Raw genomic sequence first — 24,185 nt, 5'->3', positions numbered from 1 at the left:
GTAGTACAAGATAAAAGCATAACTTGGAAATCTGATTCTAAATACTAAAGTAGAGCTACGTTTCCACGCAGTATTAGCAATCCTAATCATCGTAGCTGGCTGCTTACATAGGTGCTGAGACACAGGACTGCTGTCTGCCTTTGGGATTTCGGGACGCACTCATCATTGTAGGCAATGCATACTCCCAAATAATTGGTGTCAGCGAGGTCTTCGAGACTTTTATTTCCCTCAGCCCTGGAGATAAGTACTTCTTTGAAGCCCGGAGCACTGTCATCACAATAATCCTGAACCAGGATTTGCAGGCAGATCTCCATCTTCAACGTTCACACATAAGAAAGTGTCCAATCGAGAGGAGGCCATTCGCCCCATCGTGCTCGTTTGGTGTCCATTAATAACTAAGTGATCAAGGATCCTATCCAGTCTGTTTTTGAATGTTCCCAAATTGTCTCTTCAGCCACATCGCTGGGGAGTTTGTTCAGATTGTGACGCCTCTCTGTGTTCAGATGAAGCCGTGCAAATACACCGGCTGCCCATACTTTTTTCACCAGTTCGTGATGAGAGCCGTAACGGACCTGAAAAGCACGTTACAAGTATACCTTGATGTCAGCCAGCACTAAAGTTTGTCATTGCTGTGATTGTACTCAATTATCATAGTGCGATTGCATACAGTATATTTCAACCGGAGAAGTCCTAATCCCATCCAGATTTATTGAGTGTTGATTCATTAGTAAACTCCAGGAGCACAGCGCTGGGGAACAAAGGACTGCTCCTAGCTGCTGCTGCTCAAAAGCTAATTTACATTTACAATATAATCGGTGTCAGTGAATCATTTGGTGCAAGTACTAATACATCCTCTGTAAGTTTGCTTTATAATGGTTAGTTATTTAAGTGCAGTGTGATGTTTAGTTGACTCCCCAAATGTGATAAGGGCTTTTATTATATTAACAAGCGTTCAGCATGTCTGTGGAGAGAAAACAAGCTTTGTTTGGGTTGGTCTTTGGGTTGAGCAGACATCACTGACGCGAAAGCTTTGGGCTTTTGCTCACTAGAAGTACATTGTTGTGGGCTGAGCTAAGAGGCGTGTTGTTGGTTTCCGACACAGTCAGACTACACACAGAATCAACACTCTCTCCCTTAAAACATAATCTGAACGCTGCGGTGGGTTGTGGAGTGATTTACAGTCTTTAGCCTTTAGTCTTTATTGAGTATACTAAGCTCTCTGTGATGAATGCTTCGGATGTTTACATTCCCTGGACTGTTAGAGCTTTTTTAAAAGTGCATTTTCCTGCATAATGTGAAGTACTTTTCAATCACATTAATTAAAATAAATGTACAGACAATTATCAGTATTTATTAACTATTAATTGCAGTGTCAGAAGCCACAAAGACAGTCACAGGTTTTTTCGAGAATGTACACTTTTTTTAACAAGATTCCTCCATCTTTCACAGTCTATGAATGTTTTATGTGGGTTTGCAAGTGGCTATTGTTCTGTATTCCTTAAAATGGGATTATCTTATTGCTCAGGGATGCAGGCCTTTACTATACAGTTTGTAAACGAAGGAAAGTGCTACCGATGGTCGGCTGAAGATCAAAGGTCATAAAAAATACATGCTAAAACAGAAAGCACTGAGTACAGGGATACAAAATATGTTTGGTCTGTTCTCCCACTCTTGGCATACACATGTTCTTTTATTCCCATTGTATTAATTATTCAGTTTGTATGTTTACTACGTCTGTAAAGGGCTTGTACAACAGAACACTCCATTAAAGCCAACATAGACATAAGTTCAGTAAGATTGGTCACAGCAGTTCCTGATAAACTGAGAGATAAAACAATGTGGGATCCATGATTTTCTTGCCCAACTAGCTTTGTAAACATCTGGGAAGCAAACCTGGCTGGAAGAGTCCGTCTGCCAGTGCCTCAAGTCCCGCTGCTTGATTTGGTATTAAAGGTGGTCTCTGCACTCCAGTTAGCACATGGGCAAACCACAGGAACATTTATACATCGCTGACTCTCTGATGTGAGACACAGAGCCACTCAGACGTGTCTCCGGCTTAGTTTAATATGTTAACATGGAGCGGAACAGTACTGATTAGCTCTCCCTGTTTTACAGTGTTCATACATGTGTGCCAGAAGAAAGGAAGATCTTACATATTTAAAATTATCATGTGGGATTTCTTTCTTTTTCTTGAAACACTCGATCTACTTATGCAGTTTCTGGAAACTAACTAGAAGAAGGTTTATGTCCTGCAAAATGAAGGGGCTGAACTGAAATCGATGTCTTGTCAGGTGGTTTAGTGTTGGATTTCTTCAGCTAAGCAACCCAATTAATCTGGGCAGAAGTGGGCTGCAATGTCCTGTTTGTGACAAGGGGAGGAGGTATAGTATTTGACACGTCAGTTTAAATAAACCGTTTCTGAGCGTGAAAGAGCTCAGTAAGCCAGCTGAAGAAGAGACTCTGCTCCCTTAGAGACCGTCTCTTCTTAAAGGCACTCATTCAGGTTGCTTTTGTGACACCAGACAAAAATTCCCCCGACGGCACAATCCCTTGCATTCTCGCCAGCGCTGGGGATTCCTGGCCACAGTAGTGGTGTAGCACAGCCTGAACTGAAGCCTGCGATTGTCAGTCTTTGGGACTGCTACTGGGCCTCCGAGAGAAGCTCCTTTTACAACAGGAGGGACGTTCTCCACATGATAAATGCAATCTGCAGTGTGTATCATTCCTTACAGGCTTGCTACTTCGTTCTCACATGGATGAGTTACATTTTTGGATTACATTAATCACAACACGCACACATCATTTGCGGTTATGGTAAAACATGTTAAAACTCCAGGGGAACCGCAGAGATTACACCGGCCCTGAACTGACCTTTGCCTCATAGGACACTGTGTAATGTATGTTGTGCGTTGAGAAAAAACAGTGCGATGTCCTCTGACTAGATGACAAGTTTCTGCAGCCGGGCAAGTACAGGGTCTCTAACTGTGGAGTGACACTGTAAACAATGACCCCACAGCAGACTTAAAACAGTCATGCTTCTGCAAACAAACACATCTCTGAGCCCTTAATCCACAGGCAGGCGATGGAGGACAGTCACAGTGGCAGGCTGTCACCATCTGGAAAACGCTAGTGCGGACTGAGAGTGAGAGGAGAGATGATCTTAAGAATATAAGAAAGTAAAATCGAGAGGAGCCCATTCGCCCCATCGTGCTCGTTTGGTGTCCATTAATAACTAAATGATCCAAGGATCCTATCCAGTCTGTTTTTGAATGTTCTCAAATTGTCTCTTCAGCCACATCGCTGGGGAGTTTGTTCAGATTGTGACGCCTCTCTGTGTGAAGAAGTGTCTCCTGTTTTCTGTCTTGAATGCCTTGAAGCCCAATTTCCATTTGTGTCCCCGGGTGCGTGTGTCCCTGCTGATCTGGAAAAGCTCCTCTGGTTTGATGTGGTCGATGTCTTTCATGATTTTGAAGACTTGGATCAAGTCTCCACGTAGTCTCCTCTGTTCCAGGGTGAAAAGGTTCAGGTCCTCAGTCTCTCAGTAGGACATTCCCTTCAGACCTGGAATAAGTCTGGTTGCAGTTTAGAGCCCAGAACTGTATACAGTATCTTCCTCTGCAAGCAGAAGCCCTGCCCCAGTGAATGAGACTATCATACTGAATCTGACAAGTAGCAATGCTTAGCGGCTGTTTCTTTATTTGTATTCAGGGCTTCTGTCCCTGACGCTCACTGCTGTTTGGAGATTAGACGGTCTCTGACCTTTTAGGCAGCACCTAATGTGATTCTGACAGACCACCGTCGAGGCCCTGAGGTTAGAGTGATATCCCCTCTGGAAGTGTCGCTCTGTACCGAGTCTTCCAGACACCAATTCGGCTTTGAGACGTCCAGTTCACAGGGCGTCTCTGACCACTGCTATAAATTGTGCAATACATGTGCTGGCAGATACCGAAATGGGTGTAACTGTCAGACAGACTTTCAGTTCAACTCGTGGAAGTTTTGCGATTTGCACAACAAAGTGGTTTTCAATGCTTTAAGAAATGCTTCGAAGTGTTTAAGAATCACATAGTCTTGCCTGTTTACTTCTTTCTTCTTTTATATTCTGCGGACAGAGGTTCTTATGTGAGGAATCCCCTCAAAATTCACTCAGAGCTTCTATCTATCTTTGCTGGGGGATGATGCACCACATTTACCTCAACACAAACATAAGTATTTACCAATTCCTTAAGTCCCGGGGACAACTCTGCTCTTACGTATCGCCTCAGTTCCCTTTACTTCATAACAAAACACAGCTGACACACTTCCGGAAAAGGAATAGTCCCCAAACGATGAACTTGCGAAGCAATAATTCAAAATCTAAAACCGCATCTGTGCATTTACAGCTATCATTCTCATTCGGGAAAACAGTATAAAATTTTGATGAAACCTTTTGACGAGAGTTTCTTATAGTTTCCATTATTAATAAAATATTATACAGCATGGGTTTAACAGCATACAACCAGAATAGATGTTTGCTGTCTTTTCCGATGGTGGAGTTCAAAGTGCTTTCCTTCTCAAAATCTGAACACATAACTCCGTAATATGGCATCAATCAAGCAGAAACCGTTTTACTGCTTTGCTCGTTATAATGAAGGCATTTGATTTAAGCTACTACCCATCCTTGTTTGTCCTTAAATGGTGTAGAAAACTTTTAAATCACTTTGCTTTTGTTGAGTACTGAGTTTTCCCAGAAATAAATTAAACTTCCCCCTCCCCCACACAACACACAACTTCTTAAACGCATAATCCTCTTTTCTCTTCTCTTTTCTTCTGAGATATATTCAATATATTAAGAGTAACACAAATGTTCGAATCCTAGAGTTTCCACCTGAACAGAATCCAAACGCCCAACATTAGTCGGATGTTAATTGAGTCTCTTCAAGACATCTGAAGGATACAACCATAATCTCCCTGTTATTAGAACTGTATCCACTGTATGCATCTTCTTTACCGCTCAGTCTCTCATGAAATCGTACCTCTTGATGCATAACTTTAGAAAGTGCCTTGATAGTAGCAGTTTACAAATGAAGCTCTTGAAAGATGTTTGGCACTGCCACGCTAAATACCTTTACGCCACAGAAGACACCTTGTTTACGATTACAATCTAGCACTTGGATAAAAGTCCTTTGAATGAGCATTATTAATGGAGAATTAAGGCTTTGTAGAAAAAGCATGCGCTGATTGATTCTGATCTTTCGTAATGGTAATGAAGCAAAGAAATGTAATACGCATTTGTTAAATCGCTTGAAATAAAATGGAGGGTAAGGAAGACAGCGTCTGGGTTTAGCTTTTTGTTTTATCTAAAATGCAGACAGGTTGTTAAATGTCAGAAACCGCTAGATGTGAAAAACAGATTTATCAAATGTGTTATTGTTTACAAAACTGTCTGAAAGACCCACCACAAGAGTATTTGTCTAAATCTTTTCAATTCACTCAGCCCAAGCAAAGCACACTTTGATTTGGAGTAACAAATCAAAGAAAAATAAATTAATTATACCACTGGAAGTTCTGGAACCATTCTCTTTAGAACATAAGAAAGTGTCCAATTGAGAGGAGCCCATTCGCCCCATCGTGCTCGTTTGGTGTCCATTAATAACTAAGTGATCAAGGATCCTATCCAGTCTGTTTTTGAATGATCCCAAATTGTCTCTTCAGCCACATCGCTGGGGAGTTTGTTCAGATTGTGACGCCTCTCTGTGTGAAGAAGTGTCTCCTGTTTTCTGTCTTGAATGCCTTGAAGCCCAATTTCCATTTGTGTTCCCGGGTGCGTGTGTCCCTGCTGATCTGGGAAAGCTCCTCTGGTTTGATGTGGTCGACCTTTCATGATTTTGAAGACTTGGATCAAGTCCCCACGTAGTCTCCTCTGTTCCAGGGTGAAAAGGTTCAGTTCCTCAGTCTCTCAGTAGGACATTCCCTTCAGACCTGGAATAAGTCTGGTTGCTCTCCTCTGAACCGCCTCTAGAGCAGCGATATCTTTGTGAAGTGTGATAATAACTTACCCACTATAATAACTCAGCTGCAGATAACTCTAAAGGATATATATGGAATATTGTCTGGGTCTGTTTATAATGCTTAATTTTATATGTGAAAATAGCTTATACCTGTAATACTTAAGTGGAAGAGTAATATGCATGGGTCCGTTTATAATAGAGTCACTCTGACCCTCTTAATTCACTGTTATTCCACTCCTGGTCTGGTAGACAGGGGCGCCGTGCCAGAGAATTAACTCAATGGCACTAAACCAGGCACATTTTGTGCCCTTATTGCCGAGTCTAATTACCCACAATTACAGCTTTAGAACCAAGTACATTTGACAGAATGACAATATCAAATCCAATTTAATTCATTTTTACTTGATTGCTGAAACACACAACTAAATGTTTAAGATAATTACACCATACTCTGGGGAGGTTGAAGGAGTGAATTTTTGCATCTTGTTTTTCTTTTTCTTTTTCAGTTAGAAATTGGAAACAGAAGAATATTTGTAAATGTTTTTATGCTCCATATTATGATATAGATTTATTTGCACTGAGCGTTGAACAACTATTCAATGACAAGCACGTAATGAAAACAGAATGTTCGGTTTTGATTAAAAAACAAAACCCACTCTGAATTGTAAACTGCCAAAATGTATAGTCCATAACAGCAGAAGAAAAAAGAGAAAAAAACTGTCAGATTTGCTGCATACAACCAAATGTGTGCCACTGTATTTTACTGATCATTAACCTTCGTGAGAGACTTTCTTCCCCATTTATCATGAACGTTTATTTTCAGATCCACAATTTGTCTTGAGTCAACTCCTAAACTTAGTTCTCTGTATCCCCTTACAACCACTAATTATTGAACTGGAATTTAAAATCAGTCACTTCTCTAAAAGCTGTATGATTTGGTTTCACTCTGTCGGCTCGCCAAGCCATCTGACTCCTGTGATTTAGATCGAACATTTGCCCGTCACATGGTTCACACCAACCAGAACAGTTGCACTCATACGTTACTACTTACTGCAGCTCTCTTCCTTGGGAAATGTTTAAAGACATGCATTACAAGATTAAAAAGAAGGCTGATTAGAAAGGAATATCAGGACCGAATGAATGTGTGTGAAGTATCACTGTTTTATTTTATTTTAAATGTTGTTTCCGGTTGTTTATTTCAGAAATAGCTGACCACACATGTTGTGCAGACGATAACCAAATCCACGATGGGTGATTTATTAAAAACATGCTTCCCAGAGCCTCTGCAGCATGGTTTGATATCCTGTTAAGCCACTTTCAATTGTGCCAAAGCTGGACCGTCAGGCACGATCTCTACAGCAGGAACTGGGTAATAGGAGAATAGGTGCTGCTCTTAACGCAATCATGCTGAAAAACAGACCTCGACCCTGTTGGTTTTTGCCACTTGGCAGCAGAAGAACCTCGCAAGGCATTCTCACCCATGAAACGAGCTTTTCTTCCTTCAGCATCGCATACATCTCCCATCCCCACAGGCTCCTACAGCCCACAATTGCCAACAGACACCAAGGGTTTTCTGTTTGTGAAAAACATGTGAATGGGGATGCTGCCAGCAATCTGACAAATAACGGGCACTTCTTGGAATAAACAGGCTTGGTAAAGTATGCTGATGTACCAAGAAACTACGTCTCTCCCCTCTGTCTTTACCGCACAGGGCCATAAGAATTTAAAAACGCATGCAGATGATGTATACTTCATATGATGGCTGCAAATGCAATTATATGGATATTTACACAGTGTAACTTGACGTTTGATGGGCGTCCTTTGGCCTGTTTTATGATGCAGTCTGATTAAATGTTCTGGTAAATCCTCGGCAGAGACAGGAGAGGCTATGACTTTCCTCAAGTGGCTGAGTCAATCAAAATGATGGACCGGTTGAGTTTAAGTGCGTATAGTTCCTCAGGTATCATATGTAGTCCTGTCATCTCAATGCCAAGCAGCAAATTGAAGAGATATTGTAAAGACAAAGCAATGTGCAAAATATCAATTTTCAGTTGGTTTCCCGTACGGGCAATTGATCATCATTGCTCTGCCCGAGTTTTTTATCAAAAGGGAGGAGGGAGTCGACAGAAGAAAAGGTGACCTCCGCTTTGATCCCTTTGTATCGTTTGTGCTCTTGCTGACTGTTCACAGTGACACATCTGAAGTGGAGTCACACCCCTCACTCGACTCCTTTCAACGCAGCTTTCATGTGGGGGGCTGTTCTCGCTCTGCTTAAGATCAGCGTTTACCTCTCTGTCATCTTTTGGAGCGCTTTGCATTGTTTTCTGTTTTCCGGAAATGTAGTCATCGGTTTCCATGGTGAAAACACACTTAGTTCATTATTTAATTTATTTTTCTAATGACAGTTATATTGTGTTATAAGAGTTATATCATAATGTATGTCTCTACTTAACTTATGAGAAAGACCTAGGAGTCTACATGGACTCCTCACTTTCTCCATCCAAACAATGTGGGGAAGCAATAAAAAAGGCAAACACAATGCTAGGGTATATTGTCAAAAGTGTAGAACTGAGAACAAGGGCAGTGATGTTCAGACTGTACAATGCACTAGTTAGAGCTCATCTGGATACTGTGGACAGTTCAGGGCTCCACACTTCAAGAAAGATATCGCTGCTCTAGAGGCAGTTCAGAGGAGAGCAACCAGACTTATTCCAGGTCTGAAGGGAAAGTCCTACTGAGAGACTGAGGACCTGAACCTTTTCACCCTGGAACAGAGGAGACTACGTGGGGACTTGATCCAAGTCTTCAAAATCATGAAAGGCATCGACCACATCAAACCAGAGGAGCTTTTCCAGATCAGCAGGGACACACGCACCCGGGACACAAATGGAAATTGGGCTTCAAGGCATTCAAGACAGAAAACAGGATACACTTCTTCACACAGAGAGGCGTCACAATCTGAACAAACTCCCCAGCGATGTGGCTGAAGAGACAATTTGGGATCATTCAAAAACAGACTGGATAGGATCCTTGATCACTTAGTTATTAATGGACACCAAACGAGCACGATGGGGCGAATGGCCTCCTCTCGATTGGACACTTTCTTATGTTCTTATGTTCTTAAACAGCAACTGATAAACTACTACTGTAGACAGGGATACATATTTTCAGGTAAAAGTAAATGGTTCAGAAGATATATACATAGTGAGAGAGAGAGAGAGAGAGTATTGTCCTCTTTTCTGAGCACAGAGGGTCTGCTTTTAAAGCGATCCAGTTAAGCACGGATCGCGATGGCAAAAGCCTGCGCTATGGCATCTTATAATTTGCAGAAATTACTTTTGGAGCACGCTCCGGTGCCTGTAATCTGCTCGCCAGTGCTCTGTTTTTTGTTCAGACAGACAGTGAATCTCAATGGGAAAATTCCTTCCATTTTCTAACCATATTAGTAATGCCACATTTCCATCTGCCCCGGGGATGGAGTTAAAAGTGAAGTAAAATCAATGCCTTTCGTTTCCATTGGCAGCCGACCAAGATTAAACTGGTTTGGATTTAAACTTCTTCAGACCCTTTTTAGGTATGCGTTCTGGCACATCTTCATCAGTTCGATTAGTGTGCAGGCCGGGTATCACCTTAAACTGTCCAGTTACGGTTTCAGAAAGCTGTTTGTTTCAGGGCTTTCGGACATTCTTGCATTATAAACGGTCTGGTGTAATTGGACTGTTGGTCAAAACATTAAACAATGATTGATCCCTTTGTGTCTGAAAAATAAACAATGAAAATGTACTTGTTTATTCTTCCAAACAGTTTTTATGGTTTTATTTTGCCTTTTACCGCAAAGATATGTGAACCACATTTTGGACCAAATGAGCCTTTTTTCCCTTTGTATATTCTGCATGTTCTCCACATTGTGCATGAAATTTATAGACGGTCATTTTTATTGTACTTTAGTTATATATGTCGGTATCATCATTGCAAGGCATGTTGCCTTACAAGATAATAGAGTTTTCTTTGGATCAAAAACAGACAATAAATCGTTATTCCAGTTCTGTTCTCTAATATTGTCATAACAAGAAGTGGATTATTGCTGTAATTAGGTTGCTACGGTCCCAAAGTAGGATTACTGGACTATGGTTACATTACAATAAAAAACATTCAACAAATTATTTTAAGTGAAACAAAACAAGATGGGGAAAAAAAATGTAACTTCGAAAGAGTAAAATAAATAAATCAAGTTGCCTAGTGAGACGCAAAATACACTTTTATACAAATACAAAAAGCATAATATGGAAACAAAGAATAAACACTTCTTAGCAGCTTTAACAAATAATGTCAGCTATGATTTGTCTCCGTGCCCAGCTGTGACATTTGGACCACTGTTCAGCACAGCGTTGCACACGTGCAGCTTGTGACTTTGAAACGTCAGCATCAATCACGCCAAAGCGGAAGAGATTTCACAGACACAGACCGTGTGTCTTCAATCTAAAATCAGTTCACCATTATCTTCCGAAGAAGACATCCCTCCCTGTATAGAGTACCATGATTACAACACAAACGGCAACGCCAGTGAAAGTGTAACCAAACGAAGGCATTTTAAACCTTTATTTCCTCATTATAAATCTTAGAAAAAAGATGCTCTGGTTATTACCAATTAAACAGCAACATGACCCGAGACAACATCATTGATGCTGAAAAAATGATTGCTGGATTCCAAGTTCCGTGTTCCATATTAATGCAACCCTAATCAATTAATAATGCTTTCCAAATCTACGTTTCCGAATATTGATTATAGGAGAAAAGCAGGTCAGTGTTTTAAAGCCATCTTTCACTTGACGGTTTTTGTCTGTGTTTGAATTTAGACTTTACACAAAAGACACGTCAGGCTTTCTACACATCAGGAGCCTATAATAATGAAAATGCAACAAAAGACCCCTTTCGGTCTCTTGTCACAAACCCGCAGGCATGGGGGGGAGCAGCCCAGCGCTGGGGGGGGGGGGGTTTACACATCTTGCCAGTTGCATTAAATTCAGACCGCCATTCACTGCTCACTTTGATTACTTTAGCGCGGTCCATACAGGCCTTTATCTGGGGCTGCGATTTGTGACATCCAGTGAATGAGGAAGAGCAGAGGGTGGTTCGGGGGGTCCCCCCGGTGCGCCCCCATGCAGAGGCATCTATTCCAGGTCACTCGGCCCTGTGACTCGCCGCCGCTGACTGACCCGCTGTAACGGTGCATCATTCCGGCTAATTTAAAGTGGTCGGGGGGTCAGATAAATCAAGGTCACAGTGGGCTGAGTGGAGGCGGGCTTTGATTGAACGTGATTGACATGACCTTTGCCCTCACCCTCACCCTCCCCCGGCAGTGCTGGCAGTTAGTTTGGAAAGCCCCCCTGAAGAGATGTTAATCGAACTAGTAACAGTTTGTGTGTGTGTGTGAGAGAGTTTATTTATGTTTTATTACTCCTCTGAGGTTACATTTTTGGTATCTCTTGTGTGAAATCTAAATTTTGCAATTTCCACCACCCTGACTTTAGATCACAGGTCAGTTCTCCACTCTCTACTGTACTTATTATTATTTATTTATCTATTCTTTGGCTGGAAAATACATGAGTAAATTCTGATCGAACGTCTTCCACCTAAAGCTGTAGCCGATTGCTAGTTTGTTAACTGATTATTGTTTTACATCTAAACGAGGCAAAAATACCTGGCATCTGTGTGCTAATGCTTTATGCACAGTTTAATGTCACCAGATTGAATCCAGGAATTGAGGCAAGGAACGCCTTATCTTCTCTGCCACCATGCCTTCTACTTTCTTCTCATGAATACTGAGCACGGCTAATGTTGCCGTTGATAATCGCGCTTGAAGAGATTAGGGGATTCGTCGTGATAGGCATAGCTTTGTTCACAGAAGAAACGGGTTCAGCTGAGGATCTAAATCAGAAAAACACCCAACAAAAGTAAAAAGATAAATGAGGGATAAAGCCCAGGGCAGGTTTTAGGATTCGCAGGGCATGTGGAAGGTACAGTACAAGCGATCGAGTTCTGACGGGAAAAGTTACTGGACAATAGGTTGCTCATATGGTTCGTATTGTTCCAACACAATGACACAATAAGGTTGGCAAGGAAAACAAGTTCATTTCATGCTATTTGAAGGGTTTCTTCTTTAATCTGCCTCCCTTTTTAATGCCCACTTTGACATTGTTCAATATTCCACACTACCGCTTACGTGTACGACAAGACACTTAGAGCATGTTTTATATGATCAGTTTGAATGTATTAAAAAAATACATCTGTTTATTTTCCAATTGCAAGGCCAGTCGAACACCGGTTTTGAAGTAAGGATTAGTCTGTCTTGACCGCCCTCAGGACTGCTGGTGCTGTTTTATAATTTGGATTCAGTTCAGCTGTGATATAATTTGAACCAGGGCTGCAAATTCCATTGTCTAATTGTTTCTTCTTGTTTAATGAGGTATTCGGCTTTCTCTCTGTAAAGCCTTTAATGTCCCTTCAAAAACCAGCTGAAAATGAAATAAAGGCACTTTTGTGATGCCAGTGTTTTTTGTTGTTTTGTTTTAATCATGCTACATATAGTCATCATTGCACAATAACTTGGAGCAATAATGGCTGTTGTGTTCAGAAAAATACATGCTTTTGGGTTCGAAATATTGTGTGGTCCATAGCTTCCAAGCCTTGTTGTCTGGCTCCATAATATCTTTTGGTTTCTTATTATTTTCCCATGCTAAGAGGGCGTGTTTTTGTGGCATCAATAAAGAATGACAATCCCATCTCAGTAATCACTTTGTAGGGGTCTGGACTGCCCAGGCGGTTGATTCCCAAAACATTCACACCTCCCAGCTCAGAAGGGGCGGTAAAATCAAGCCATGGTCATCAACGAAACTGGAACGAAACGAAATGAAACAGGGTGTGTTGCAAATGGACACCTGGCAGTTTTGAGTCGGCTGATAGACGATCTCTTGGTTGATTATGGGAATTAAGCTAAATCCTCCCATCCCCTGTGACACAGTGTTACGGGACTCGGGCTAGACGGTGCTGGGCAGCTGCCAGGTGATTTCTTACACTGAGAGTCACTGGAAGGCCTTGCCAAAGCCTTTCACCGGCACTTTGAACACTATACCTTAGTAAAAAGAGAAAAAATCCCCTTCTTGTAATGTGGAAGACAAAGAACAATACAAAAAAGCTAAACAAAAGATTGTAGTATTGACAAGAGTCACATTGTTATACAGTACAGTTTAAAATATGAATTTCTGAGTGAAGTATTGGAAGCTAATGTTTATGAAAATGAGAATGTCGTCTTGTTTTGTTTAGTTTCCTTCATTAGCTTAATTGTCCTCAGACTATTGTGCTGCTTCCCTCTGTGTTTTTTCGCCTGGCAGTATCTGGGGCACATGAGCTTTGAGCTTTAATGTGATTGCTGCTTCTCTAGCCTAAATGCCTGTGAGCTGATAGGGAAATTGATCCCATACCAGGAAAAAATAACGTCGAGGGAAACAACCGACTGCAGCTGCATGATAATATTTCGCCATGACTTTTCAGCATAGCAGAGGAACCAAGTAGCAAATGTCTGTTGTGTTGCTGTCCGACAACAATGGGGATCTCTGGCTAAAGTGTGTGAGTCTGTTTCTAGCCAGTGCTGTGTTGTGATGTGCAGGTGAGACGCTACAGGGCTGAATTTAATTATAATAAATTAATATAGCTGTGTGGATGAGAACAAAGGGGAGGCCAAAACATCTGGGAAACCATGTTGTGGGTTAGAATATAAAATGAATCTGAGGTTCAGTATGAGAGACAGAGAGAGATTAACACTTTATCAGGTTGGTTTTGTATTCGTGTAAATGGCTGGATTAATTGAGCCTTGCCTAAACCACAGAGCAGCAACACTTGGCTAATATAGGATCTGCAGTTTTTGCAAGCCCAGCTGTGCAGGAGAATCGGTGTTGAGGGGAGCTGCAAACCAGAAGCAGACGTAGATACTTTTGTGGCAGGTAATTTCCTCTTTTACTCCGTCCAAAAGACATAAGGTCATTTAGGTCTGTTGGAATCAAGACAGCTCATCCAGGGAGTCATCGACTTTAAACGCAAGAAAGACCCGATTACCTGCAACTTTGAAATCAAGAGACCTGCTATGTACAGCATTTATGCTGTAAAATGCGCTTTGCTACGAAGGGGATACATATTAATAAGGGAAGCATGCTCTCTTGGACAGTCACACAGCATCTTTTAATTCGGCACGGCATGCAGATGGTTTCCATTTGGACACGCACATACGCTGTGCACGGATACACCAGCAATTTCAATGAGATGTGATATTCCTGCACCGTTGCTTTCATGCACGGATCGGCTCCAGAACCCGGCTCAAGGTGTTGACAGGCCCCCCGACGCTCAACTCGGGGGACTTATCCTTTACTCCTTCAGGAGATAAGGGAATTAAATCTGGATTTGCTCTGTGTGGTGCAGAAATCTTCTTGGGGACTTGAAACAAGGTCTGGTATATCTATCAGTCTGTCTCTCCTTTACACTAAGTTATATGTCTTGACCTCTTTTTCCACTTGCCCACATGTGCCTAAGATATAAATTGAAATTCCTGGCATTTTTGTTAACCCAGAGCATCCAAATGTTTTATTAAACGAGTAGATTTTGTTCTAGAGTTTCAGTCTTCAAGGTTTCGTATTCTGTTTAACCTGTTTTTAAGTTTGAAACGTCTTTTTGCAAAGGAAGACCTCTCTGAATACTGTAGCCCAATTCTAATAAGGGAAAAAATGTATTATTCTGCCCACATCTGAAGTGATTATTCAAATAAAGCGCCTTTAACTTATCAGCCTTTCTTAGTTACATTGTTTCTTCACCTTTGATCATTTCTGATTCTTCTATATGAATTGTTGTGATAATACATCAAAGCAGATAAGGAGCAATTCATTTAACACTCCCTCGGATAGCTGCACCGGTAGGCCTTGCATTGCGCTGCTGAGATTTGTGTTGTTTTGTCCTTTATTCTCTCGATGGTCCACAGGGACATGACTATTGAAGTGGTCCGCGGGCCATTCATATAAAAGGATCTTACTAATGAGAACAGCTTGTGTCTCTCAAAGCACCAGTGATGGTATGTTATACAGGAGCAGATGTGACGATTCATTGTGCTGCCAGTCATATCGCTGATACATAATCAAACAGAGCACATCCTAACCTGTGTTTACTGATAATTGTATCGGCTGACAATAATCTACTATGAAAATAAAACCAGGGATAATACATTATCAGTATGTATTTAAGTGAATGTGTGCACACACAAAACTGTTTAAGTTTATGCAGCTGTAGCCCAGTTTTTAGAGTGAATCATGTCTTGTACTTAATTGTTTAGACTGTTAAATGTATTTTAGTATTTTTAAACATCATCATTCACTCCCTAGAACTGAATTCCTGCCCGTTCTCCTGGAATGGATCCACTCTCTATCTGTAACGCGGATTGCTATGGTTCGACTGTGCTGTCAGTGTGATGCAGACACCTGATTATATCACGTACACAATGTTCTTCTGTCAGCAGAGCCACATCCATCCAAAACATCGCAGTGACGGCGTCTGTTCGGTCGCCAAATTCCAGTTCCTATGACTGGTGTTGGGTTCGTTGTAAATGCTGTGAAAGTCTGGTATTTGTTTCAGCGGGATAAATAGTATTTATAGCTAGTGAGTGAACTACAATTTCCTACTCTTTAAGATATTACTTTGCCTGTTCCTGAACCCTAATCGTCCTTGATAGTATTTCAAATTAAAATGGGGGGAAACAGGAGAAATTGGACTTTAATAATGAAAAGGCATACATTATGACAATCTCTAGCCTTCATGACGTTTTATATCAGTATTTTTGTAACCTATGGGGGGAAACATAAGTATATAATGGGAAAGACATTCAGGCCCATATTGATAAAACATTTATGTTGTTTTAAATGCACCACCCCTTTTATGAAAGATGAAACACGCAGTGGTACCAAATGAAAAAAATAACAATTGAATGTGCCTTTGTTAACTCTATAGATGAGGACCGCCATTAAAGATTAATGTGACACTACACAATGTCTTTGTGTTGTTGGCCTTTTTTCCTCATTAGGTGTTAAAAGATTTATGAATGTGGTCCACACAGCATTGGCAAATATGTTAGACCCAGTTCTACTGAAGTACTACTGCATATTATCAGATAAATGTATTCAGTAAAACTCCATTGCAAGCTACGGTATGCAAAATACAGTGTTGCTTCAGTGTTGTAGAGGACAAAACAATATCAATTTATATATAGACATGATTTGCATATGTACTGTGTATGCCACAATATTAATTGATCAATCAGTCTCCTAATATATGTTTTATAATGTTGCTTGTATCTGTGTAAAACAATTCTGCACTCTCTCTATTGAATATTAGGCTGTGAACTCAACTCCAGAGAAGCAGGGGTCATATCGTATGATTTTTCCATAGAATTTATTGATGTACTTTATTTCAAAGCTGGCTAGATTAACACACCAACATTTCCCAAATGTCAATCAGTGGAAACGCACTATAAAACAGCGATTTAGAGACACACTTCCATCCCATAACACTGGCACAGTAAAGTAAATGCGTCTCTTAACAAAACCAAAAAAAAGTATGTATTTATGTTATTTCCAGCTGCATTCATTATCATTTAAAACCGGTTCCCTATCGGAGACATAAAACAGTAATTCAGCTGTGTAGCCCACCTTCTCCTTCATCGGAAGACGCTGGGGAGATCGTGTTGGTGACATTTCTTAGCTAATTAAAATTGCAATTCGTCGTCAGCAGGGGTTTGAACACGCTCTCGTTCTGATCTTAAAAGCCTCTCTGTTCCACGTGCGGCTGTGAACAGGAAGGCAGGCACAGCGATGCCATGTGGCTTATAATACCTGAATTCATAACTAGTGTCCCCGATGAGATAAATATACACATTATATCAGCAGCCGAAAGAGCCCGTGTAAACTACGGCTTTATTCTGTAATGAAGTGGCCGTACCGAGGGAAGTGTTAAAGGTGCTAGTATTCCTGATTCAGCCATTCTAACAGTCTGGCGAGGAACTACATCACCCCTGGCAGCTTTGTAGTGTAGTGAGGGTTGCTTTTTTATTCATGATTGGGCTGTCTTATGAAAGGGAGTTAATCAGGTGAGTTAATTCTGATCCACAAGGCTGTGCAGTAGTTTGTTTTGAAATGCCTGGAACAGAAACACCCCAGAGATTTTTTCTCTCTAAAATTAAGGAGTTGAATCCAGTATCTCTCTGTGGTCGCTGCCTGTTTATTTCTGATGCGATGAGTGAAATCATATTCTTGTGAATGGAAACAGGTTGAGCTTTTCCTGAAGGTAGGGACATGTGGTCTGTCAAACAAAACATCTGTCCTGAATTCAGTGAAACAACTAGACCACTGTAATTCAAGCGTCGTCAGTCCTTGGGAGAAAGGGTTTATGGGCCACAGGAACACACTGAGCACAGTTAAGTCAGTAGTTGGTATACACATCACTTCATCTCATTCTATCACAACCAGTTTTCGTTCAGGGTATTTGACTTGGCCTGGGTCATGTCTTATAGATATAGGAACCGAGCAAATTAAATATGATGCATAAAAATAACCAGCAAGGAATTAAAGTAAGGCTTAAAATGGTAATGCTAATCACTCAGAGTGCTTCATGTTTTAATAAGATAAATCTGTTCTTTAGATGATGGATTATTTCAAATCCCTATCTCTCCACATCCACGATCATATTGAACTCTTCCTCCTAATGTCAAGCGTACCCCTTGGGCTTGACATATTTATATATGTATATAATTATGTCATGTGCGCCACTGTAATTGTCAGCGCACAATCAGCTGACTTTCACCCGGCCATCTGGCGCTCTGCGGAGCTCGGGTAGCACAGCGCACGCCCCAGTAGATTGTAATGAAGATTAATATGGACAGACGTATTGCTGGTTTATTTTTTCTCCTTCCAGCCTGGAGGATAATTAACACTTACATCAGGGCTGGCTAGGAACACATTGTATTGATTTCATCAGCCAGTTATCCAAAGAGCAATGCCCATTCATCAATTCATTTTCCAATTAGTTTGGGTCTTTGCTGGTCAAAATAACAACAACAACAACAACAATAATAATAATAATATCACCATATTTCGGACTCTGCTAATTAAACACATTTTCAGTTGTTATCATTGAGTCTTGTTTAGTCATTTAGGAAGAATTCCATCTGCAGTAATGCTCTCAGTCCATTAAAATGTGATCTAGCAGGGAAACAAAAACCCGAAAAACTCCGGCTCCTCCTCAGCACTTTCAAACGAATTTGCCCGAGTGAACACGTGGCGCCTCAGAGACGCAGATCTCGCACACTTAGCCTATAAAACAAATGCAAAGAAGACATCGATCACATGTGTAGGTTCATGCAGACTTGGCTTTCTTTATCCCTTCTTTCCCCTCCGCCCTTTCATCGCCACAGAGGGGGAAGGAGTGAGTCCAGGGCTCTGTATCGCTTTTTGATGGGCTTACAAATGGGATGCAGTGGTGCAGCGAAGCCCGTCAAATGTGCCCCAGCTGCGTGTAAAGCTCAGTTATTGGGAGTGATCCATCACCGCGTCCCCTCGAGGTCCACGCGCTCTTCTGTCTATCTGTTTGTGCCTCTTTGTTTTAGGTGGGGGGGACAGGGAGTGGCGCCTCTGCTCGGCGAGAACGTTTTGCAGTAATGGGAGCAGCAGCCATGAAATAACACACTTGAACTCGCGCGGCGCCGGTCTGAGTACGCGGCGGGGACTTGGCGGGGGAGGGGAAGGGGGAGGTGTCCGCCAGACTAGGTGCTGATGTTTTGTTTGCAGTCAGTGTTGGATGCACGCGTTCCTGCGATACGTGGTGGGTCCGTTATCTTCAAGGAGGTACAGCAGCTCTCTCTTCCTGGTGGCATGCTTTCGTCTACACTGCCTGCACTTCGGCACCTGTTCAGTGAGTGTTGCATGTATAGGAGGGGGTCCTTCACTGGTGTTGTTTCTGAGTTGTGGTATTGCCTGCTTTCTGCAATGGGATTACAGGGGGTTGTGTGTTTGCAACTCTTCACAAGTGCTCCACACAAGAAGCACAGCCTCTCTCAATACAATGTCACTGAAATATGTATTTAAATTAACATTTTATGTTCAGTTTAGGTTACAATTGTTTTTAAAGTACACGGTTAAATTAAATTGTTCTAAAATATGGACATGGAACATCTTATTGAAACTAAAATCCCTAAGTCTTGTGAGTGTTTAGATCTGTTATGTGTTGCTGGTTGATACAGAGATGTACAATAATGCACAATTCTAGTCTTTGTGTTGCTCTTGAAACGCTAAGACTTTTTGCAGTGAATATTCCCAGTTTGGTACGCCTAATTGAAATGTTTATTTGGTTTCTAATGTTCTTGTTCTTTGTTAGATTGTACATGTAATATATTGTGATGTTCTGTATCGGCTTGTATGGTTATCTCCCTATTGGGCTCATAAATATTGAATGTTACAGGTCAGCGAAGCATCAAGCACTCTCTGCGGCCCATGAGTCCTCCACGTATTTCATCACAGGGTTATGTGTGTGTGTGTGTGTGTGTATTACTCTATTCAGCCAGATTGTCTAGTTTCAGAACAAGACAGAACTGGTTTTACTTGGCTACAACATTCAAATGTCAAGGGTTTCAATGCAATGGACTGCTGCAGTGCATTATTTGTTTAAGTGGGTGTTGGTAGAGCAACACTATAGAAGACATTAAAGTCACTGGCCCGTACAGACACTCCCTCTCAGACCACGAAGGACAGGGGGCGATGCCACCAGCTGTTTTTCCATACACCGACATCGGTATGTTTTGCTTTAAGATTGAGTGAAGTTTGGCGAGCCACGCACGCCGCCTTATTGTCACGCCGAAGCCTTTTCCTTTAGAGTAAAATCGAAATCGCTTTTGCAGGGCTTTTGAGTTCAGCCCAGTGACTCAGCGCTGATTTTGAAAAAGCTTGAATTTCATGTGTGTGAAGTGGAGACAGTTTCCCAGCCACAGCTTGTAAATGCAGGGGTTCAACTAAAACGGAGGGAGAGAGAAACAAAAAGTTTCCACTGACAGCGCTGTGATTGTTTTGCTCTGTTGTATTTCAGACTGTCTAGAAACTCACTGCATTGGGCTTGAAGGATAACTGTGCTGGGATATTCTTGTGGAGAAGCCAACTATATTCCTTTGTAACCGAGGAATCGAGGAGAATAGTCCAATCCTAACCTACATTATAATTGTTGTAACTGGTAGAAACCCAATCAGACACTGAGCAGAGGAGTTTGGGAAGGAGAGCATGGACATTTTGGGCTCAGTGGACCTTTTCAAGAAAGCAATTAAAGGCTTAATGGGTGTTAAAATACATAGCCTATTTGATGATGAAATATGTGGTTGGTAATATTTCTTATTGAGGGTGAACCCAGGATAGAAAAGGTCGTCTCTGGGAATGTTCTTTTACATGACGTGATCGTGCCAAAGGAAATGTAGTGGGGGGCTGCTGAGTACATTTTCATGGAGTGGATATTGAGGTTCGGCTGACTTACTGGACCATGATGAAACCCTGACTCATCTTGAACTGAATTTCTGTTATAAGTTTAAGATGCATCATATTGTTTTAGTGTTGTGAAAAAGCTGATGTTCTAATTGATTAGGCAGTGCATGTGAAGGGTCTTAATCTGGATGCGGGGAAGCATAGCTTTGGTGAATGTCAGGCTATTAATCTTTATGGCAATTAATGTTTTCACTGGAGTGTTATTGTTTTGTCAAAGTAATTAACCTATGCAAGAATTGACATGATCGGGCATGTTCCAGCATGTTTTGTATTGGACGATGTATTAGTCACAATAGTTAGCAAGAGCTGATATTTTGTGACTCTTTATTGACAAAGTGGTTTGGGTTAAAGGTTGATTTTTTATTTAAGATACCAAATAAGGAAATTAACACTAAACAGCTATCAAATAAAATTGACCACTTTTAAAGTTTTCCCCTAGTTTACATATCTGAGCAGTTGTTTTATTCTGAGATGTCTTTGAATATGTTCCTAATCATCCCTGGCTTTAGCTTTGTGCAGCACTCCTTTGCGTTGAACTCGGCTGAGCAATGTGGGGAATTCCTGCCCTGACAGAAACAGCAGCATCCTGTCGGTTCATTCAACACAGCAGGCGTGGCCCCTGGCCCCTGGGGTCAGGAGTCCCATGTTAGTCACTGCTTGCTTTATTGAGAGAGAGGCCTGCCGAATCAGACCAGTCATCTCTTCACACACTGCTGTCTTCGATGCCTCATTTCATTTGCTCAGCCAGAAAAACGTACTTAGAAGGAACTAAAAAAGCGCTTCTGACGTAAATTCAGTAAACAATTAACACACACGGCTGGATTGGGAGCTGATGTGGTGCATGTATGTGCTTAATGAGTCACTGACAGAAATTAAAAACAGCCGTATATCAGTACAGTTACATAAATAAAAACAGTTCTATTGAATCTGTTTAACTTTTCAGTTTTCTATGCATTCCTATTATTTTCTATTCAGGCAACTCTTGAAATCCGCTAGAGATCTGTACTCCCCCTTCAAGGGTATTTCTGAAATGATCTATCTGACTTTATCTGACAATTTAATGACCTTCAAACCTTATGGAGCCATACTTGAACTGAATAATGCATCGCAGGGCGCATTCATTATCGTTAATAAATATTTTGATAATGTCTACTTGAAAGCTGAGACTTGCCGGCATAAACGCAGGCAAATTATAATTAGCTTACTAACAGCTGACATACGATAATTTGCATAAGATCCGATACCAGCCATAATAGCTCATATGATCGCATAATGCTGTTCTGTGATTACACCAGGCTTATGACTTTAAAAAAAAGTCACCAGAGTCAAAGCAGGCCATTTCATTGTACCATGACAGCAGGGATGAAAATTAGGAGAGAGGCTGACAATTAACAATAACGCCGGCTACAGTAGCATTACAGAAAACAATACAGCAATTTGTCTCCTTTGGCAGTTTTTGAAGCAGAAAAAGTGCGATGCGCTGGCTCTGATCCGGCTGTGCAGAGCTATCGGTAAAACGTGTTAATCGGCGACCCTCTCAGAGCAGAGAGTTGCATTTTGAGAAGACTAGCTCTTATTGCTTGCGCTACGGGGATCGCAGTGGACGAAGAGGGCTGAGTGGTGATTTTGCATGCTTTCTATAGGGTAGGTTTCTTGAGGGACACTCCAGAGTTGCTAATGTTTCCATCTACTTCAGAAGGTCCACCGGGGGCCCCATTTCGTCATGCTAGAGAGTTCGTTGCTCCGTTCGGGTCAGTGGCGACAGAAGTGGCCCTTCTTAGGCTGAATGGCCCTGTGCAGAAATGCCTTTGTAAACAAACTGGTTTCTCTTCAGACCCGGCCGTTCCGTCCTGAAGCACCACTGAGAGAGAGAGAGAGAGAGAGAGAGAGAGAGAGAGAGTGAGAGAGCGAGAGAGCAAGAGCGAGAGCGGGGGGAGAGCCAGGAAAAGCAGCCAGCAAGGGAGCCAAACTAAGAGACAAGCAATCTTTTATTTGAAATCTGGAAGACTTGGGCTGAATAGATTAAAGTGCTCATTTGGTTTAAGTGCCAAGCGCAGCTGAGGAGCTGTGGCACTGAACCATAGCAACAGCGGGAATGTAAGGTGCATGAAGCTTTGAACCAAATATTAAAATCCCTAAAAATGCACATAAAGGCAAGTGCATGCATTCTCATATTTCTTGAATTTTATCTCTATATTTAAATGCATACTGCTTAGATCGAGTGCACTATTTTGCAAGGTGCCGTTGAAACCATTAAAACACAACAGGGTATCAGGTTTGAACTCGTGTTGCCGCGAGTAATGTCAGCGGTTAAAATAAGTTTCAGCAATCTATCACGCCTGTTATCAGTCACTTTTATTGCGACAGCTTGATGTATTTTTCAACACACTCTGACGTTCTGGTGAATTAAACTCGAGTCTGGAAATATCTCATTTAGTTCCCATAGCAGTTTTTCATTTCTCTTCTTGTTTTTTGCTGGGGTTTGACATTTCCACTGTGTAGAAGAGCCAGGATTTATTGATATCGCGGGCCTCGTTTTTTTTGTTTCGTGATGCTTTGTCTCAGCTAAAGCAAGTTCCCTATCAATTTAATTATAAGAAAATGTTACTTTCCTCTCTGTGTCAACGTTCTGAACCAAATTATTTCCATTGCCACTGCTTTGTATCCGGATAGTTGATAGGTTGAGCGTGCGTCTATTTCAAGACAAAGGCTCGCATATTTGATCTTGCCAGTATGTAACCATTTTCAAGCACTATCAATCTAACTATCTATCTATTTTCATATTCATCCACACGGCGTGCACGCATTTAAACAGAGACACAGCACCAACAATGCACATGGCTCCTGCTCAGCTGCCTCCCATACAAGCACTCGATCATTTCATCTCCTTCCTAATGCAGGGCATCGTTCTCTCCTTAATTACCAATCAGTGGTGTCTCTCTGGCAGCAGAGATGTAACATTTGTCCACCGGGGGTGACTGACGGCTGCGCAGCGGTGCAGGGATATTGTTTACCCGGTCTCTCTGGGGACCCATGTGCAGTAGTGCTCCAGTGCCAGCTAAGGAAGAAAAAAAACACACACCAAAATAAAGCCCAAGAGGTCTCTGTCTGCTGGAGTCATTTGGACTGTGCTCTTTCTCCAGTGAGAAGGATTAGGAAACTTGCCTGTCTGTGTGAGGAGAATGTAACAGAAGGAGCCAAACAGAAACTATATACAAGGCTTTTAGCTGAGACTTAAAGGAGACTCTCTCAGTCGCTGCACTTTCCTGAAGGCATCTCGGAGCTGCACTCGTTTTCCCTCGTGCCGTTCATCAGAAGCTGGTGAGTTCTGTGTGCATGCATTGTACCTTGGTGGAATAGATTTTTATCCCATTGTTTCAGCTTGTGTGAAAGGAAGTCAGCTGGTCCTGTTGTTACAACTATTGTGTCTCATTGACACAGCTGTCCGTCTCTGGAAAAAAGGGGGCTTGTTTACTATGCTGGGCTGGGAACCTGGTCGTATTGGTCGTGAGTTTGCTGGATGTAAGTTGGTTGAAAAGGAAGAGCAGGGATAAGTATGATATCATTCTTTGTTTATCTGAGAAGTGTT

General features: G+C 41.6%; 1 protein-coding gene across 2 annotated transcripts in view; it reads left to right on the top strand.

Annotated features, from left to right (window-relative positions):
• Positions 1–24,185, top strand: part of mid1 (midline 1) — a 125,297-nt gene that overhangs the window by 19,535 nt on the left and 81,577 nt on the right. Inside the window, exon 1 of one of the 2 annotated variants that reach the window (XM_066705910.1) lies at positions 18,901–18,986. The exons of the other annotated variant lie outside the window; for it this stretch is intronic. The gene's annotated coding sequence lies outside the window, so the exon portion shown is untranslated. Of the gene's footprint in view, positions 1–18,900; positions 18,987–24,185 lie in introns of those variants that run through there. 2 annotated transcript variants of the gene reach the window in all.

The sequence above is a fragment of the Amia ocellicauda genome, chromosome 6, assembly GCF_036373705.1.
Source record: "Amia ocellicauda isolate fAmiCal2 chromosome 6, fAmiCal2.hap1, whole genome shotgun sequence".
Taxonomy (NCBI): domain Eukaryota; kingdom Metazoa; phylum Chordata; class Actinopteri; order Amiiformes; family Amiidae; genus Amia; species Amia ocellicauda.
Note: the sequence above shows the minus strand (reverse complement) of the source record. Positions and strands in the feature narration are given on the sequence as shown.